Source organism: Choloepus didactylus, chromosome 2 (genome assembly GCF_015220235.1).
Source record: "Choloepus didactylus isolate mChoDid1 chromosome 2, mChoDid1.pri, whole genome shotgun sequence".
NCBI classification, from domain to species: domain Eukaryota; kingdom Metazoa; phylum Chordata; class Mammalia; order Pilosa; family Megalonychidae; genus Choloepus; species Choloepus didactylus.
This window is the reverse complement of record NC_051308.1, coordinates 77,775,963-77,783,282: the sequence shown is the minus strand read 5'-3', so window position 1 is coordinate 77,783,282 and position 7,320 is coordinate 77,775,963. Positions and strand designations below refer to the sequence as shown.

The window sequence follows — 7,320 nt, the reverse complement described above, 5'->3', positions numbered from 1 at the left end:
AACCTAATCAAACGATCCCACCCACACTAGGTTGACACCCACAGGAATGAATTAGCTTTAAGAACATGATTTTCTGGGGTCCATTCAGCTTCAAACTACCACAAATGGTAAAGGTAACTACATAGATAAATACAAAAGGCAGAGTATAAATGTATTTTTGTTAGTAACTATTCTTTGTGTTTTAACACAACTGCATCATGCAGTAATTATAGAACTTTATAATGTATAAAGATGTATTTGTATGCAATGCCATATAGTAGTCAGTGGCTATGCTAATGTCAAATAAAATAGACCTTAAGGTAAAAATAGAGACAAAAGTTAATTTATAATGAAAAAGGGGTCAATCTATTAGAAAACAATAATTATAAACATGCGTCTTGTGATTCCATAGTAATTTGATGGTAAGACAGATGTTTTGGACAATGGATTTGAAATGAGATGACAAAAGTAAATCCTTCCATTTGCGGTCAAATGATTTTCATCAAGAGTGCCAAGACGGTTGTTCAAGTCTTCAGCAGTGGTGCTTGGACTACCATGTATCCATATGCACATGAATAAGTTTTGACCCCTACCTCACATTGTATGCAAAAAGTAACTTAGTTGGTTAGAAACCTAAGTGTAAGAGCTTAAACCATAAAACGCTTCCAAGAAAACAGGTGTAATCTTTGTGACCTTTGATTAGGCAATGCTTTAAGACATGATAGTGAAAGTACAGCAAGAAAGGGTAAAATAGACACATTGGACTTAATTAAAATTTAAAATTACTTCAAAGGACTATCAACAGTGAAAAGAAAATCCAATATATTTGTAAAAATAGTTGCAAACCATATATAAGTGACTTGTAACTAGTATTTTTAAGTAACTTATAACTCAATAATAAAAAGGCAACCCAATTTTAAAAGTGAGCAGTGAGCTCTTTGCTGCATCTACTTCAAGAATGAAGACTATCCTCAGCACCCAGACTGTTGATATTCCAGAAATTCTTGACATCACTCTGAAAGGACACAGTTATTGTGAAGGGCCCCAGAGGAAAATTGTGGAGGGACTTCAATCACACCAGTGTAAAACTCAGTCTCCTTGGAAAGAGAAAGAAGGGGCTTCAGGAAATAGAAAGGAACTGGCTACAGTTCATACTTTCTACAGTCATGTATAAAACACGATCAAGGCTGTTAGACTAGCCTTCCATTATGAGAGGAGGTCTGTGTATGCTCACTTCTCCATGAACATCATTATTCAAGAGAGTGGATCTTGTTGAAATCCGAAATTTCTTGAGTGAAAAATGTATCTGCAGTGTTGATGAGTCTAGGTAGTAATTGCTCCGTATTTCAAACCCAGAAACATGAGTTAATTCTTGAAAGAAAAGATGTTGAACTTGTATCAAGTTCAGCTGCTTTGATTGAGCAAGCCACAACAGTTGAAAACAAGGAAATTAGAAAAATTTTAGATGGTATCTATGTCTCTGAATAAGAAACAGTTCAGCAGGTTGATTAATAAGATCTAATAGTTGTCCAGCTATGGAAACAAGATGCCAGATGTATTTGATATTTTAAAGATGCAATAAAATAAATCTGATTTGAGACTTAATTGTTTTTCTAAAAAAGGGTAGTGATATCAGTAGATACTTCTCCAAAGAAAATGTACAAATGGGGACTTTGCATAGGTAAATTACTGGACATCATCAGTTGCTACAGATATGAAAATTAAACCACAAAGAGTTACTATCTCACTCCCAGTGGGATGGCTAAAATAAAAAAGACAGATAATAAGTGTTGACAAGGATGTGGAGTAATTGGAACTCTTATACATGGCTGGTGGGAATGCAAAATGGTGCATCTGCTTTGGAAAACAGTTTGACAGTTCCTCAGAAAATGTTAACATGACACAGTAATTCTAGTCCTAGGTATGTGTCCAAGAGAAGTGAAAACATGTCCATGCAAAAACTTGTACATTAATGTTCCTAGCAGCCAAAATGTAGAAACAACCCAAATGTCCATCAATGAATGAATAGAAAAATAAAATGTGATATATACATTCAAAGGAGTATTCTTTGGCCATAAAAAGATATGATGGTGTCTTCTCTAGATCTGGGGCATTAAGTCTGGGCTTTTGTTTCTCGCTGCATATCCTTCAAGCCTGTTTCTCTAGTCCTCTTGGAAATTCTGAGTTACCCAATTTACTTTTAATGAATTTATCTGCTTAAAAAATTGACAAGAGTTGATTTCCATTGCATCTTAAAGTCTGTCTGCTTCAGAATATAGTGCCTGGCAGGAAACAGACCTTTAGGGAAGTAAGTGTCTGGGTGGAGGTGGTGAGGGGTGGAGGTGAGAGGGAAGGGGGAGGGGGGGCAAAGAATCTGATAATCTGCATTGTTTGGGCAGAGAGCAATAAAAATCCAGCTAGTATGAAAGAATGGGATGCTGATAATAGGTAAACAAACTTACTGCCTGGAATGAAGTGCCTTTTTTGGGGCAGTTGGGGATGGATAAGAGGTCATTTCCACATAAACATATAAAGGACACGAGGAGTGCTAGGACTGCAGCATTTAAGAACCGGAAGGACATATTCAAAGGTCTTAAGTTCTCTAAATGGGGAGTACAGGTCAAAAAAATACTTTCTCTGTAAATGCTAAAATAGTCTTATTACTTATAGCTGAAATATGTGAGTGGAATTGTGTTTCCTCAAAAGATATGCTGAAGTCCTAAGCCCCAGTATCTGTGAATGTGACCTCACCTGGAAATATGGTCTGTCTCAGTTTGCTAGGGTTGATATGACAACCACACAATAAGTTTACTTAACAAGGGATTTTTGTCTTACTGTTTTGAAGGCTGGAAGTCCATCATCAAGGTATTGACAGGGTTTGCTTTCTCTTTTGAGTTTGTAGTGTTCTGGCAATTTTCTGTCACATGACAAACTCATTGTGTCTAGTCTTCAGACTTTGGTTGACTTCCAGGTTCTACTGACTTCTGCTTCTACTGTGTCTGAATTTCACTTGCTTATAAGGACTCCAGTTGTGGCTAATGGCCCACCTTGATGCAATTTGGCTTCATCTAAATATTATCTTGAAGATAACTATTCACAAATGAGTCCACATCTTATCTAATATCTTCAACGGTCCTGTTTACAAATGGGTTCACACCCACTGGAACACAGATTAAGACTTGAATATATCTTTAGTGGGAGACATGATTCAATCCCTGACAGGGTTGCTGCACATATAATCAAGTTAGGATGAGGTCATACTGGATTAGGATGAGCCCTAATCCATTAACTATTTTCATAAAGTGAAGGAAATTTGGACACTGAAACAGAGAGAAGTCCATGTAACTTAAGAGGCAGAGACTGGAGTGATGTGTCTACAAGTCAAGAATACCAAAGATTTCCACCAGAAGCTAGAAAAACGTTTCAGAGATTATATGGCCCTACTAATACTGTGACTGCAGACTTCTAGCTTCTAGAATTGTGAAAGAATAAATTCCTTTTGTTTTAAGGCACCCAGTTTGTGGTAATTTGTTATGGTGGCCCTAGGAAATTAATACAAGCTGGAAAACAAAACAGTTTGATCTTGCAAGTTGGTTGACTTCACTATCATGCTGTGTCTTTTAGGAACGTGAGATTAGATACACTAGTCAAGAAAGCTTAGTATTCTGAGAATTGAATTAAGAGTTTTGGAAGGATTTGGATCAATGAGTATCCCAAACCCTTAACTTCACTGAAGCCTCACTTGAAGCTGAAGCAACCCCCTTCATGTTTTCCTGCCTTGCTTGATGATCTCATAACACTACCACTTAAAGGAGTTATCTTGTAAAGAGAGTCCATAAATAAGAATACAAGGTAAAGGATGATAATGACTATATTTTAAAACTCCAACTTCTGTGTGAGACCAAAGGAAGAGAGGTTTACTTGGTACAAAATTCATATTTTCTGTAGCACACTAATCTGTCTGGTTAGTTTATTTAAACAATATAATTACATGGAATCTAGAATAGGGGATGTGATCTTGTTATTCTGTAGAGGTTAATGTAATACTCCAATACATCCTAGAATATTTTGGGCAGTGTGCTGGTTTGGATATATTATGTCCCCCACAAAAAGCCATAATCTTTAATCCAGTCTTGTGGGATATTTGGATTAGGTTGTTTCCATGGAGATGTGATCCACCCAACTGTAGGTAATGCCTTTGATTAGGTTATTTCTAGGGAGGAGTGGCCCTGCCCATTCAGTGCAGGTCAGTGCTGCAGCTGACATTTTGGAGATGGCCACTGAAAGTAGACTTTTGCTAGTCCAGAGTTTGCCTGGGAGAAACTAAGAGAACACCCCCAGACGATTAGAAACATCCTGGGAGAAAGCCGTTTTGAAACCAGAACCTTGGAGCAGATGCCAGCCACGTGCCTGTGCCTTCCAGATGACAGAGGTTTTCCAACGCCATCAGTGTTCTTCAGTGAAGGTACCCTATTGTTGATGCCTTTGTTTGGACACTTATGGCTTTAGAACTGTAAATTTGTAACTTAATTAATCTCCTTTATAAAAGCCAACCCGTTTCTGGTATTTTGCGTAAAGGCAACATTAGCAAACTGGAACAGGCAGAAAATAAAAGTCATTGCAAAGTCCCCTTAAGCGACTGGGGGAGAATGTGGAACTATTAAACTTCCCCATCTGGGGAATTCCTGCTATTCTCTTAAGCAACAGGGGCTCCCAATTTAATAAGCCAAGTTCTTGATCTAGAGGCTTGCCCTTATGAAACATCTCTCCAATGGAGATGCTATGCCTACTTATAACTATGCCTAAGTGTCACCCCCAGAGAACCTCTTTTGTTGCTCAGATGTGGCCTGTATCTCTAAGCCAACTCTGCAAATTAACTCACTACCCTTCCTCCTATGTGGGACATGACTCCCAGAGGTGTGTTTCCCTGGCAACATGGGAAATGACTCCCAGGATGAGCCTGGCCCTAGCATCATGGATTGAGAATGCCTTCTTGACCAAAAGGAGGAAAAGAAACAGAATTTCAGAGGCTAAGAGATTTCAAATAGAGTGAAGAGGTCATTCTGGAGGCTATTCTTATGCATTATATAGCTATTCTTTTAAGCTTCTAGTGTTTTTGAATAGCTAGAAGGAAATAGCTGAAACTGTTGAACTGTAATGCAGTAGCCTTGATTCTTGATGATTGTATAACTATATAGCTTTTATCGTGTGACTGTGTGATTGTGAAAACTTTGTGACTGACACTCTCTTTACTCAGTGTATGGGCAGATGAGTAATAAAGACAAAGGAAATAAATAATGAGGATAAGGGGTATGGGATGTTTTGGGTGTTCTTTTTTTTATATGTCTTTATTTTTTGGAGTAATGAAAATGTTATAAAATTGTGGTGATGAGTGCACAATTATATGATACTGTGAGCCACTGATTGTATACTCTGGATCGATTATATGGTGTGTGAATATATCTTAATAAAGTTGCATTAAAAAAATCCATATGCCCTATTCCTAAAACCCCTCCTTGTCTCAAAAACAGATCCCAGCATGCCCTAGGCAGGGATACAAAGTCTAATTTGAATGCTTTTTTGTTCTTATATATATTGCAGATATGTGGGGAATACCCATGGAAATAGATTCTGAATATGGTGGGCCCTGAAACATGATCAGGATTTTAAATTGGGTTACATTATTGATACGGGTGTCCCTATACCAGATATTCTGGCTCAATTTGTTAGCTTGAATACATGGGCTCTGTTTACTTAGTTGAAATTTGGACTCAGCAGTGGCTCATCTAAATTGGAGGTGAGATACTAGAAATTCCTTAATATAATGTAGAGAAAGGAAACCAAAGACTTAGAAGGAGAAATATTGCAGAGAATTCATGTGTGCTCTGCCCACCCAGCTTCTAACCATATCCCTCATGAGAGTTCAGTTGACACTCTCTTTATCAAAGAAGTGAGAAATATGCTGGTGAGCAGAGCACCAGTACCCCTGAAAAGCTCTATGTCTTTAGACCACAGATGCCAGTGAGAGATGCTTCATTTGAAATAGACTGCCTGGTTCACTGGGCACTGCCATGACTGCAACTTGCCAGAGACCAAGTAGTTTACTTCATTGCTTGACTAGAAAGGTGGGCATAGTTACTATAATAGACAGCAGAACCCAGAGGGTAATCAGTGTAGTGTGACACTCAGATTTTTGGCCTTGGTGAATTGATCATGTGATTCAAAGAACCAAAAGAGATGAACCTCCATAGTTCTACTTGGTCTGTATAATCAAACTGAAAATTATAGGACTGATCTGAGTCCTTCACCCAGTTCCCCAATTCAATTCACATACCCCGAGGGCCCACTGACAAAGGACCTTGACATAACATTTCAAGTATGTGTTACGTATCTTTCTCTTAGCCTTCCCCAAAGGAACCTGTGGCCATTTACCAGAGAAATGACACAAAGGGAAAGAAAAGTTCCTAGTTCTTTAGAGATTACTGAATTGGTCTTGAGTTAATTCTAACTTCTGGGAACCAGAACATGACTGACCTATTCAGAATGGAGAATTAGGGAAGTCAGTTGATAAATGGAGTTTTGACCAAGCCCAGTATGGCGGGCCCCAGACTTATCCCTTGGTTGCTTCTCCCATTTCCTGAGTGTATGGCTAGAGTGTTAATTTAAGCAACCAGCAGAGTCAATAACGCTGGCTTCCTGGATTTCTTGTGTTTAGCAAACTTTAATGGAGGGATACACTTAATGTCACTATTACAATGTGTGGTTAACATTTGCAATGTCCCAAATTACTATTGTTATGGCAATAAGCCTGCTAATATAAAAACATGGCATTTTTAAGTAGCTTCTCCTTTAGGTTGATGCAGTACCTTATCCCAGGATGCCAATCTACTTCCTATCAAACTTTTCTTGGGAAAATGTGCCTTTATATGTGAAATTAATACACACATACATATACTTTAAACACCAATAATTTACATTTTTCTGAATCAAATTAGGTTCTTGGCATGAAGTCAAACTTCATTATTGATCAAAATATGTCATGCTGATAAGCATTTAGCAAAAAAGTTGAGACTGATAATTCAGTTCAACAATATGTATTAATTCAGATGGTTCAAATGCTGGTTTGCCTTGACGTACAGTAATTTCTAACTATATTAAACAAAATAACATAACTTTTATTTCTTCTTAGGCTCATTTATAAGTTATAATTTTAACTGGGAGTAATTATAGAGAGTAGAGTTGTTTTTCTTTTAAAGGTCATCATAGAAACTTTCACTTCACCCATCCCTTTACTTTATTGAAATGCATGATTGCCTTAGTTGGAGAAAAGAAAAAAATCCC

At 37.6% G+C, this 7,320-nt stretch overlaps 1 pseudogene; it reads left to right on the top strand.

Moving 5' to 3' along the window:
- LOC119516370 lies at positions 1–2,029 on the top strand (annotated as a pseudogene).
- The last annotated feature ends 5,291 nt before the right edge of the window (positions 2,030–7,320 follow it).